This window comes from Vigna umbellata, chromosome 7 (assembly GCF_029865625.1).
Source record: "Vigna umbellata cultivar VRB3 chromosome 7, Vumbellata_1.0, whole genome shotgun sequence".
In the NCBI taxonomy this organism is placed as follows: Eukaryota; Viridiplantae; Streptophyta; class Magnoliopsida; order Fabales; family Fabaceae; genus Vigna; species Vigna umbellata.
In genome coordinates this window covers 17,376,248-17,387,480 of record NC_142171.1, presented here as the reverse complement: position 1 = coordinate 17,387,480, position 11,233 = coordinate 17,376,248, and the positions used below count along the sequence as shown (strand labels likewise).

At 43.3% G+C, this 11,233-nt stretch overlaps 1 long non-coding RNA gene across 1 annotated transcript; it reads left to right on the top strand.

The window, feature by feature from the left end:
* Positions 1–3,229: 3,229 nt before the first annotated feature.
* LOC148195274 (uncharacterized) lies at positions 3,230–8,617 on the top strand. Its single transcript, XR_015781007.1, has 2 exons — positions 3,230–4,570; positions 7,164–8,617. It is a non-coding gene; the product is annotated as an uncharacterized LOC148195274 (long non-coding RNA).
* The last annotated feature ends 2,616 nt before the right edge of the window (positions 8,618–11,233 follow it).

The following is an 11,233-nucleotide window of genomic DNA, read 5'->3' as shown; positions in this document are numbered from 1 at the left end:
TCAAAACGGAAATGAAACCAGATTTGAATTTCTTGAGCAGATTTGAAATCAGAATTAGTTTCTAGGCTAGAACATGTTCTCATTGCCTTATTTGGTTGATTTAAAGCTTTTCAGACACTCTAAACTCAAGTAAACCAAAATGAAACCCAGTAGAACAGAAAACCAAAGTGAAACAGAATTAAAACTGCAAATATGGAATGCACAAGACTAAAACATAACTGGAATTGAAAAATAAAGCTGGAAGAGACATAAACAAGAATGATTCACCGTTTAAAATGAGTAACAAACATGTATGAACACTGGAAACACAAATACTGCAATAGGAAACACGAAATTAATGACTGGAAAAACACAAAACAGAAACAAAAATTACTCAAAACAGAAACTGGAAAAATTGAAACAGAAAGCATAACAGAATGTAGAAATGTAGTGCAAAGATGGAGGAATAGCTTAGCCCTTGGTGCGTGGACGACCTAAGCTCTGATACCACTTGATGGACACTAATCCCAGCTGGAAACGTGCAGACAGAGGCTCCAGACTAGAAGAAACCAGTAGTGAATGATGGTGCAGCGGATTGATGAAATGATGTAGTGTTTAAGGCGTGTTAATGGAGGAAAGGTGTATGGGTGAAGCCTCACAGCTCAGAGGGCCTTCCTACAGAGGAAGGAAGCTTGAGGAAAGGAGAAGAAGTAGTAAATCAAAGGTGACTTAAGAGCACAAAAGCTGGAAAGCAAATTTTGCAGCATATCATTAAGCTCAAAAGTGTCTACAAAAGGGGGAAGAGTCTCCTATTTATAGGAAGATAAGAGCCTCAAATCTGAAATGAAATTCAATCTAAGAGCAAATGAAATTCAATCCAAAAGCAAATGAAATTAAAGAAAAAGGCGCCAATTTGCTTCAGCTTCAAACATGCCTCATTCCAACTCACCAGCACACATGAGACAGCACAAATTCTGAAACGTTGGGCTAGCTAGGTTATTGACTGAGCATTTTGATAGCTTTGGCAACAAGCTTCTCCCTCCAAGTCTCTCTTTTCACGTGCTCAAATGCTATGCTGGCAGCTGCTCCCTCCAATTTTATTAATCCTACAAAGCAAAGAAAAATGTGTTTTTAATTATGGGAAGAAGGATTAATGTAAATTACCATCCATAAAAGCAACATGGTAGGTGATCCTTCTTCCTCTTGAATCCTCTTTGCCATGGCTCTAGTAAGAGGTCCAATGTGTGTCTTAGATGGTCTTCCATCAACTCCCTCCACTTCCTCCACTTCCTCCACGTCGTCCACTTCGTCAACTTCGTCAACTTTGTCAACTTCGTCCACTTCGTCCACTTCGACCATTTCACCCACTTCACCCACCTTGTCCACCTCGTCGACTTTGTCCACTTCATCCACTTCGTCCACTTCTTCTTCTTTCACTTCATCCAATTCCTCCACTTCGTAAACTCCGTCCACTTCGTCAACTTTCTCCACTTCTTCTACTTCAACTTCTTCTTGTTGTTGTTGTTGTTCTTCTTCTTCTTCCCCTTCGTCCAATTCGTCCAATTCTTCTACTTCGACAACTTGGTCGACTTTTTCCACTTCCGCCACTTCCTCCACTCGCTCCACTTTCTCCACTTCCTCCACTTCGTCCACTTCGTCCACTTCTTCTACTTTAACTTCTTCTTCTTCTTCTTCTTCTTTTTCCACTTTATCCACTTCGTCCAATTCGTCCAATTCATCGACTTCGTCCACTTCGTCCACGTCGTCCACTTCCTCCAGTTCTACCACTTCCTCCACTTTCTCCACTCCCTCTACTTCCTCCACTTCCTCCACGTCCTCCACTTTCTCCACTTTGTCCACTTCGTTGACGTCGTCCACTTCGTCAACTTCGTCCAGTTCGTCAACTTCGTGAACTTCGTCCACTTCGTCCAATTCGTCCACTTTGTCTACTTCTTCCTCCACTTCCTCCACTTCCTCCTCTTCATCCACTTCGTCCAGTTCGTCCACTTCATCCACTCCGTCAACTCCGTCCACTTCCTCCACTTCGTCCACTTCCCCCACTTTGTCCAGTTCATCAACTTTGTCCACTTTGTCCAGTTCATCAACTTCGTCCACTTCATCGAATTCGTCCACTTCTTCCACTTCTTCCTCCACTTCCTTCACATCCTCCACTTCCTCCACTTTGTCAACTTCGACCACTTCACCCACTTCGTCTACTTCGTCATCTTCGTCAACTTTGTCAACTTCGTCAACCTTGTCCACTTCGTCCACTTTGGCCACTCCTTCTACTTCAACTTCTTCTTCTTCCACTTCGTCCACTTCGTTTAATTCGTCCAATTCGTCCAACTTGTCCACTTCGTCAGCTTTGTCAGCTTTGTCCACTTCGTCCACTTCCTCCACTCCTCCACTCCCTCCACTTCTTCCACTTCCTACACTTCCTCTGTTTCCTCCACTTCCTCCACTTCGTCCACTTTGTCCACTTCGTCAACTTCGTCTACTTTGTCCACTTCGTGCACCTCGTCCACTTCGTCCACTTCGTTAATTTCGTCAACTTTGTCCACTTCCTCCACTTCGCCAACTTCTTCAACCACGTCAGCTTTGTCCACTTCGTGCACTTCTTCTACTTCAACTTCTTCTTCTTCTTCTTCTTCTTCTTCCACTTCGTCCAATTCGTCCACTTCGTCCACTTCCTCAACTTCTTCCACTTCCTCAACTTCCTCCACTCCCTCCAGTTTCTCCACTTCCTCCACTTCCTGCACTTCCTGCACTTCCTCCACTTCCTCCACTTGATAGCAACCCGTTTAGGGACTTCCCATCCAAAGAAGTATCAACTTTACTCTAAGACGAAGAAAGGGAAGTTGAATAAAGGACTTAATCTTTTCTTTCTAAGTCTTAGCTTGTTCTTCTTTAACTAAATATTTTTACCTTGTTTTGTAGGCCAAATTATAAAGACTTGGAAACCTATGCTGCCAAGAAGCTTTGCTGCTGCTCATCATCAATTAGCCAAGAAGAAACACATTTAACATGTGCAAAATGTGGAACACAAGCAACCGGGTGGCTTCCTTAAGTCAACACCTTTTTCATGAGGAACATGTGGAACACATGGATGGGAAACAACTACTGCACATTGGAAGTTTGCACGTGTATCATTTGTTGGCTGATGTAGCTTTCATAGCACACTTCCAAGCTCATTTTTGCCTATAAAAAGAGCGCTTATCACTTGTAAACTCAACTTGAGTAATGTAAAGAAATGTTGCTGCAATGAATCCAGCCATTCTTATCTCGAGTTCAACCCTTGTGCCACTTTAGCACACTTATCCTCTAGCTTCTTTCCCTCTTGGAAGGCCGTCTGAGCTAGAACCTCTGCCTACACACTCTAAAACCGCACCAGACAATTCATCAAACACCTTCTGTGCGCCTCCAACTACATCTGCGTTTTCCATCCGCTGCCACCTCTGGTCCGAGAAGCTGCTCATTCTTGAAGAGTGAAGCTGCTTCCATCATTTGGTATCAAGAGCCAGCATGTCCACGCTGTGCTTCAACGAGCTAAGTTGCTCTTTTCTTCATTTTTAGTTTCTGTCATGTGCTGTCAACTCTGTCACTGTTTTATCAATTTTTTTTAATTCTGTTTGGCTTAATTCGTACTTGAGCTTGTTGTTTGTGTTCATTCAGTTGTTCCTTAGTGTTTCTTCATCATTTTAATCGGTGCACTTTGTTTGTTTGAGTTCAAATCCAGCTTTATTCATCTTTTCCAGTTTTTTCTCAGTCATGTGCCTTATGTGCAGTGTTGTTTCTGTTTCAAATGTTTGATTCTGTTCTAGCTTTCAATTTTCATTTTCAAACTGTGTATTAGATGCACGTTTAGCAATGAATCAATCCACAAAGGCAAAGAGACAATGTCTAGCCTGGATGATATGAGCTAAAGCATCCAACATTTGCGTTAGTTTTCACAAAATTCTGCACAATCTTTTCAAATCTGGTATATGTACTTTAATCTGTTTCAGACCAGATTTCTTGCTTCTAAAGCTTTGTGCAAGTTTCCTTGGTGTTGTTAAGCATTGCTACAAGTGTACAAACTCATATTAAACTCAGAAAAGCAAAATGTGTGGTTGAGTTCATAAAATCTGGTTTCAAATTCTGCATCAGAATTCATTTCTACATTGATTTGGTGCATACTGTTTCTGCCAGTTTTGTTGTATCTAAAACTTGAGACAAGTTTCTTTTATTATTTTAAGCATGTTTCAAGTGATAGTAACTCCAATCAATCACATATTTGCAAAATGAGTTGTTGAGTTGTTTCAAAATTCACCAAACAATGCGGTCATAGTTTTTTATCAGTTTTTGATCAGATTTTGCACCGTGCTTGCTGTCCTAGCTTGGTTTTAGGCTTTAAAAATTCTGCTAGCTCATATTCTATAGCTAGTTCTAGTCATTTAGGAATTCCTTATGCCTTTTTTTGTGCCAGCCAACTTTGTTTCTATTGCTTTCTTGATTCTGGTCCAGTTTTTGCTTCAAAATGCTGCATAATTTGCAACTCAACCTGTGATTTGGAGCATTTGGCTGTTTCAGTGCAGTTTCAACATTGGTGCAGGTGTATTTTAACTTTTGAAACTTGTAGTTACTGTTCAATTGGTCAATTTTACACCAGCACTGCAAAATCAGTTTCCAACCATTGAATTTGCTTAATTTTTGAAAGTGGACCAGTGAGTTTCGGGTGTGGTCTTTTTCCTTGCTGTTTGACAGTTTGAACACCTTCAATTTAAGCATATAAAGTTGTTTGAACCATTAGTTCTGCCATAAAACCATTGCAACTCATTTTTGCATCTCAAAGCACCATTTTCACATCACTTTTCTGGTGCAGTATGCAAATTATGTGTTGTTTGATTTTGTCCAACCTTTAAATCTTCATTTCTGGATTGGCAAAAGCTGGTTTCAAGTTTCCAAATGCAATGATATGCTTAAAAGAGTGTACTACATCCATAAAAAGCAAGAGAAAACCAAGCAATCCAGTTTTGACCCCAAAACCCGAAAATCACAAAATCTGAAATTCATTGGGGACTTTCATCAAACAGTTTGCAAAATTATCAAACAGTTTTACTTCACTTGATTTTGATCTTTGTTTTTGCTTTTTCTTGCTTGTTTAATCTGTTATAGTGCCTCTCCTAGGTTCCTTTAGTGTCCCTCGTGTGATTCCAAGCTTAAATTCAATTGAATTCAACTTGTTTGCCTTCTAATTTGTGCCCAAAATCTGTTCTGCCAAAATTCATTTCTGGTGCAGCAGCTGGTTTTTGTTGACTGGTTTGGTGTTTGTTTTGGGTGCTATGACGAATTGGTGCAGTTGTTTTACCTCAGATTCCTTACTCCAAGAGCGTAGCATCTTAGGAAGTGGATGAGGTGTTAAAAGGGCCACAAGCATGGACTCCAACTGCACTTCTTTCTTGCAGTTCCAGCACCAATTTCAGTAGCAGTTTCAGCAACTCCACTTCGTCCACTTCGTCCATTTCATCGACTTCGTCCACTTCATACACTGCGTCCACTCCGTGCACTTTGTCCACTTCCTCCACTACCTCCACTTCCTCGACTTCATCCACTTCCTCCCTTCCTCCACTTTGTCAACTTCGTTCGCTTCGTCCACTTCGTCAACCTCGTCCACTTCGCACACTTCGTCCACTTTGTCCACTTCTTCTACTTCAAGTTCTTCCCCTTCTTCTTGTTCTTCTTCTCTTTCTTCTTTCACTTCGTCCAATTCGTCCAATTCATCCAATTCGTCCACTTCGTCCACTTCGTCAACTTCGTCAACTTCGTCCACTTCCTTCACTCCCTCCACTCCCCGCACTTCCTATACTTCCTCAACTTCGTCCACTTCGTCCACTTCCTCTACTTCGTCTACTTCGTCCACTTCGTGCACTTCCTCCGCTTCTACCACTTCGTGCACTTCCTCCGCTTCTACCACTTCCTCTACTTCGTCCACCTCGTCCACTTCGTCAACTTTGTCAAGTTCGTCCACTCCGTCTACTTCGTCCACTCCGTCTACTTCGTCCATTTCGTCAACTTTGTCCACTTCGCCCACTTCTTCAACTTCTTCCTCCACTTCCTCCACTTCCTCCACTTCGTCCACTTCGTCAACTTCGTCCACATCGTCCACTTCGTCAACTTCGTCCACTTCGTCAACTTCGTCCCCTTCGTCCAATTCGTCAACTTCGTCAACTTCGTCCACTTCGTCAACTTCGTCAACTTCGTCAACTTCGTCCACTTCGTCTACTTCTTCATGCACTTCCTCCACATTCTCCACTTCCTCCACTTCGTCCACTTCGTCCACTTCGTCAACTTCGTCCACTTTGTCCAATTCGTCGATTTCGTCCAATTACTCCACTTCGTCAACTTTGTCCACTCCCTCCACTCCCTGCACTCCCTACACTTCCTGTACTTCCTCCACTTCCTCCACTTCCTCTACTTCGTCCACTTTGTCAACTTCGTGCACTTCCTCCACTTCCTCCAGTTCTACCACTTCCTCTACTTCGTCAACTTCGTCCACTTCGTCAACTTTGTCAACTTCGTCCACTCCGTGTACTTCGCCCAATTCGTCAACTTCGTCCACTTCTTCAACTTCTTCCTCCACTTCCTCCACTTCGTCCACTTCATGCACTTCCTCCACTTCCTCAACTTCGTCCACTTCGTCAACTTCGTCCCCATCGTCTAATTCGTCCAATTCGTCAACTTTTTCTACTTCGTCCACTTCGTCTACTTCTTCCTCCACTTCCTCCACTTCCCCTACTTCCTCCACTTCCTTCGCCTCCTCCACTTCGTTCATTTCGTCCACTTCGTCCACTTCCTGCACTTCCTCTACTTCCTCCCCTTCCTCCACTTCCTCCACTTCCTCCACTTCGTCCACTTCCTCTACTTCGTCCACTTCGTGCACTTCCTCCGCTTCTACCACGTCCTCCACTTCGTCCACCTCGTCCACTTCGTCAACTACGTCCACTTCGTCAACTTCGTCCACTTTGTCAATGATGAGTCGATATTTTATTCACTTCACTTAGTTTATTGTGCTAGAATTAATTAGGGAATTGTGCTTAAATGTCCGGTATTTTCCCATTTTCACCAATTGTGTTTAATTTGACCAAAAATTCTTATTTTAATTAATTTGAATTATTTGAGCTAATTATTTGCATTATTAATTGTAGGGAAATTGTTGGATAATATTTGGGACATTTGGAGGTCAAAAGAAAATGCCACATCAATTATACTTTAAAATAAACTAAGGAGGTGTGGATTTAAATTATGGAGTGCACATGGAGATGGGCTTGGTTGGAGAAGCTAAGAAGTGGTGCTGGAAGAAAAAGAGGCTCACGGCCTTCACACAAGCAGGGTGCACCCAGCAGCTTTGAAGAAAGTTCTCGGCCCAGCTTTGTATATGCACCCAACAAAATGAAAGCTGCTTGGAGAGAGTCACGGCCCATGGCAGCACAGAGCAAATCCAGCGACGTGAAGGAGGTGCTGGCAGCAAATTGAGGAAGTGAAGCATACCGCGGCCCACACGCGGAAGCAACGTCCAGGAAATGGGTGTGCACGTTGAGGGGGTGCACTCGGTCCAACAACTGAAGCACGTCTAGCAGAGTGAAGCCACGTCCACGCACACGGAAGCCCAGCAGAGAAAAATCGAGGGTCTCGGCCTGCACTGAAAAGAGGAGCCGCCACTTGTTTTAGAGAGTTCCAGTAGGGGTGATGAAGGGAGAAGAATGTAAGAAAGATGGACGGTGAGGTCCAGGAGATGCAGGGGAGGAGGTTCTAGCTGCCACGGTAGAAAGAAAGGGAGAATCACCGAGAAAGAGTTTTTTTTGGTTGAGTTTTAGTGAGCACGGTGTCCAGAGGGGAATGGAGCTTAGCATCCAATAGGTTTTGCTTGAACCAAGAATCATTTTATTATTATATAGGTTTAATCATTCACTAAGTCCCTATTTTCGCATGGAATCTCAATTTCGTCCCTTTCTTTCTGAAAATATCAATTGGGTCCCAATTTTATGAAAATTGCAACAAATCGATCCTTTCCGTTAAATTGGCTGGACGGCGTTAAAAAAATTGATGAGTGGATGCTGTGATGACGAACGAACGCTCGTCCACCAGCGAACGAACGCTCGTTCACCAGCGAACGAACGTTCGTCCACCAGCGAACGAACGCTCGTGGACCTCTTACTGCTGGACGACCGTTCGTTCCACACTGGACGACCGTTCGTTCGGTGGTCGATGAGCGTTCGTTCGCTGGTGGACGAGCGTTCGTTCGCTGGTGAACGAGCGTTCATTCGCTGGTGGACGAGCGTTCGTTCGTCATCTCAGCATCCACTCATAAATTTTTTTAACGCCGTTTGACACTATTTAACGGAAAGGATCGATTTGTTGCAATTTTCATAAAATTGGGACCCAATTGATATTTTCAGAAAGAAAGGGACGAAATTGAGATTCCATGCGAAAATAGGGACGTAGTGAATGATTAAACCTATTATATACATTGGAAAGCATTAACGGAAGTAGCTTACTCATTTTCCTCCCTTTACTGTTTAACGTTTTTTTTTAAGTGCCATTTCCATTATGAATTGAATTTAAATGCTTAGTTCACTTGCTGCATTTTTATTTTACTCCATCACATTTGTCATTGAACTTTGTCATTACTGCACGGTGCTTTCTGCCACTTATATGTATCTTTATTTTAATGATGGGAAGAAGTGAAGCGGTGATTCATGATGGGAATTTTTGCTTTTATTCCAAGAGCACTTTTAATCCAAGAATGTGGTGATTCAATTCTGGTGCATTCTATTATAGTTAACACGTTTCTTTTACTTTAGTAAATTTAACGCATATTCAAGGTTTATAATGGGACTTTTCTTTTTTTTTAATACAATCAGCATTTCATCTTCTAGTTTAATAGTTGATATTCCAATTTTGCTTTGAATTCATTTTTGTGTTTCTTTTTTTTTTTCTTTTTTTAATACATTCAGATCTGCACTTTAATTTTAATTTTTTTTTGTTTTATTTGAATTTTGTTTGATGGGTTGTTATTCTTTTTGTCATTGTAATTTCAAATTTCCTCACTTATTTTGTAGGATCGTTCAGTCTTCGTGCTTTGTTCCTTTATTTTAGTGTTTTCAATTATGTTTGGTTGTATTTAATTTCCAGTTTTAATTTAGTTTATTTCTAAGCACAAAAACACTTTCAAACCCCCACTACGTGTTTGACCTATTGACTGAACCAAATTTGGTCCTTGAGAGACGACCTAGGAGTCACTTCCTAGTTTATACTGCATTAATTTTGCAAACAACTTTTGTGAGAGGTGCGACCCTCTCATCAGTCAACTTTGTCAAGTTCGTCCACTCCGTCTACTTCGTCCATTTCGTCAACTTTGTCAAGTTCGTCCACTCCGTCTGCTTCGTCCAATTTGTCAACTTTGTCCACTTCGCCCACTTCTTCAACTTCTTCCTCCACTTCCTCCACTTCGTCCACTTCGTCAACTTCGTCCACATCGTCCACTTCGTCAACTTCGTCCACTTCGTCAACTTCGTCCCCTTCGTCCAATTCGTCCAATTCGTTCAATTCGTCAACTTCGTCAACTTCGTCAACTTCGTCCACTTCGTCTACTTCTTCTGTGCACTTCCTCCACATTCTCCACTTCCTCCACTTCCTCCACTTTGTCAACTTCGTCCACTTTGTCCAATTCGTCGATTTTGTCCAATTACTCCACTTCGTCAACTTTGTCCACTCCCTCCACTCCCTCCACTCCCTACACTTCCTGTACTTCCTCCACTTCCTCCAGTTCGTCCACTTCGTCAACTTCGTGAACTTCGTCCACTTCGTCAACTTTGTCCACTCCCTCCACTCCCTACACTTCCTGTATTTCCTCCACTTCCTCCACTTCCTCCAGTTCGTCCACTTCGTCAACTTCGTGAACTTCGTCCACTTCGTCAACTTCATCAACTTCGTCCATTTCGTCCACTTCTTCGACCTAGTCCACCTCGTCCACCTCGTCCACCTCGTCCACCTCGTCCACCTCGTCCACCTCGTCCACCTCGTCTACCTCTTCCACCTCGTCTACCTCGTCCACCTCGTCCACCTCGTCCACCTCGTCCACCTCGTCAACCTCGTCCACCTCGTCCACCTCGTCCACTTCGTCCACTTCTTCCACTTCTTCCACTTCTTCAACTTCAACTTCTTCTACTTCAACTTCTTCTTCCTCTTCTTCGTCGTCTTCTTCTACTTCATCGACTACGTCCACTTCATCGTCTTCTTGCACTTCAGCCACTTCGTCCAATTCGTCCACTTCATCCACTTCGTCAACTTCGTCAACGTCGTACACTTCTTCCACTTCTTCCTCTTCTTCCACTTGTTCTTCCACTTCGCCCACTTCCTCCAATTCCTTCACCTCCCCTACTTCATCCACTTCCTCCAATTCCTCTACTTCGTCTACTTGCCCCACTTCGTCCATTTCCTCCAATTCCTCTACTTCGTCCACTTTGTCCACTTCTTCCACTTCTTCCACTTCGTCCACTTCGTCAACTTCGTCAACTTTGTCCACTTCTTCAATTTCAACTTCTTCTTCTTCTTCTTCATCTTCTTCTTCCACTTTTTTCACTTTGTCCACTTCTTCCACTTCTTCCACTTCTTCGTCCACTTTCACCACTTCCTCCACTTTGTCCAATTCCTTGACTTCGTCCACTTCGTCAACTTCGTGCACTTCGTCCACTTCTTCTTCTTCTTCTTCTTCATCTTCTTCCACTCCGTCCACTGCGTCCACTTCGTCCACTTCGTCAACTTCTTCAACTTCGTCAACTTCGTCAACTTCTTCCACTTCGTCTACTTCATGCAATTCGTTAACTTCTACCACTTCGTCAACTTCGTCATCTTTGTCCACTTTGTCCACTTCTTCTTCCACTTCGTCCACTTCCTCCACTCCCTCCACTTCCTCCACTTCCTCCACTTCCCCCACTTCCTCCACTACTTCTAAATTCCTCTACTTCGTCCACTTCTTCAACTTCGTCCACTTCGTCAACTTCAGCCACTTTGTCCACTTCGTGCTCTTCGTACACATTGTCCCTCGTTCACCTCGTCCTCGTCCACCTCGTTCACCTCGTCCACCTCGTCAACTTTGTCCACCTCGTCCACCTCGTCCACCTCGTCCACCTCGTCCACCTCGTCCACATCGTCCACCTCGTCCACCTCGTCCATCTCGTCCACCTCGTCCACCTCGTCCACCTCGTCCACCTCA